Consider the following 2,112-nt stretch of genomic DNA (forward strand, 5'->3'; position numbering starts at 1 on the left):
CGGCGGGGCGGGCGCGGCGCGGGGCGGCCCCGGGGCGCCTCGGCGGGGAGGGGCCGGGGCCGGGCCGCTCCCGCCGCCACCCGCCCTGCCTTGATGGAGACCCGGGGTGCGCAGCGGAGCTGCAGCCGCAGGAGGTTCGGGGACAGCCGGGGACGGCTGTTCTGGAAGCAGCTCCTCGGTGCCAGCTGCCCCTCGCCAGACGAGGCTCTGCAGAGGGCCGGTGGGGCCTGCAGCCGGGCGGGGCAGCGAGAGCCGCACGGGCTGTACCGCGGGTGACCCCGGGGCTGCACTGAACAGTGCTGGCCTAAGACAGCAAAAGTGTATTTTTCCGTCAAACTGTGGCACTCGTATCAGCCTGCCACACCGAAAGCCACCTCACTGGAACAGAGAGGCGGTCTCTCTCTGGACACAGGTGAAGCACATTGAGACGGCGCAGGTCTCTCTCTGCCGCTAGCAAAGAGATGAAGGTGGTGAACTTGATGTCTGCCGCATGTATGTTTCCGTTCACAATGAGCTGTAAAAAGCCATGCCTTGAAATTCGAGGGTTTCCTTGTAGGAGAAGGAAGAGGAAAATATGACTGGAGGGGCCACAAAGGTAGATGCAAGGCAGGATTCGATTTGAACGGGGGAAGAAATAATGGCTGTCAGAGATCAAAGGCAGACCCCGCTGTAGACACAACCACAGTCCAATGTGAATGAAAATAAATAAAAATCGTGTCCCTGACCACAGCTCCAGGGCGACCGCAGATATGAGAGCAGAATATTTGCAGATTACTTTAAGGAAGCCTAGGCTCCATCTGCATCCACACAAAAAGTTAGAAGGTCCATGCACAGCGCTCCCCCGCCCTCATAAATACACACAGATGCAGAGTTTGGAGACTTGCTTGCCTGACCCTGCTCTGAGAATTCACTCTGGGGTACTTGGTTAGCATAAAGAAGCCAGTAGGGCCCAGGAGTGGAGTAGGATGATGAAATTTCATTATCTCTTTTTCATTCTGTTATCAGTGTATCATAAACATGTCATCCATTACCTGTAACAAAATTTTTAAAATACTATTTTGGTTGCTACAGGATATTTAAAAAGTGGTTCCCCCTTGAAGCAATTAGAATACCAAGTATTATATCTGAAAAGGTTATCAGTCTTTGGTTTAATGCAAATGAATCTCAGAGAGAACTCAGAAAAGTTGTGTAGTATAAACTGTAAATTTGCAGTGGAAATACAACTCCTGCTTATGATGAAGAGTGCGCTTTTTTTTCCCCCTGTCATCTGCAAAACTACTGGTTGCAATCTTTATGTGCCTTCCTAGGTGAAATTTCCCTTTTGTTTTCACACACAGGGTAGGTCAATGGTGTCTGAGCTTCAAGTATTAGTGTATTATGGAAAATATGGTAATAGCACATGGAAATAACACTCAGACTGCATTAATTTTAAGACATATTTAAACTGACATATTCCTTTTACCCATGTGTACAATGGGTACAATGAAGAAAGTTATTTTATGAATTTTACTCTACCATGGGTATGCATGAAAGACTTTTTCATTTATAGCCATCAGAACAGCTAATGTAAATCTTCATGTGAGGAACCGAGTCCTCCACATGAGTAAGCTGATAGATTAAAGTAATATTTTAAATGTGATTACATGCTTGCAGAATGACTTGTCCTCATTTAAATCAGTGGCCCTATTCCACTGCTTCATGGGACCAAGATTTTCAAGACCAGTCTTAGTATATCTGTATGTACAGTAAGGTGATTATTAATAATTTGAATACTGTTCTATGATTCCTTATAAAGAATATACCTCAGAAGAAATACTGTTATAACTACTTTTAAGTCTGTGAACAAAGATGACTACTCAAATGTCTTTGAAAACAGTGCCAGATGATAATCTTGCTCTGTAGTAGGGCTCTGTCTTCAGACCATTGTAATCCATTGCCTAGATACATGCTTTTATTCTCTTGCTATTCTCACAGTACTATCAAAATTGATGAAGGTTTTTGGGTTGGGTTGTTTGGGGTCCTTTTTGGGTTTTGGAAGTTTTTTCTTTTTTAGGATTGGGTGGGGGGGGGTGTTGTTAGTGTTGTGGTTAGTTGATTTGGTTTGGGTTTTTT

This window comes from Passer domesticus, chromosome 4, assembly GCF_036417665.1.
Source record: "Passer domesticus isolate bPasDom1 chromosome 4, bPasDom1.hap1, whole genome shotgun sequence".
Lineage (NCBI taxonomy): Eukaryota > Metazoa > Chordata > Aves > Passeriformes > Passeridae > Passer > Passer domesticus.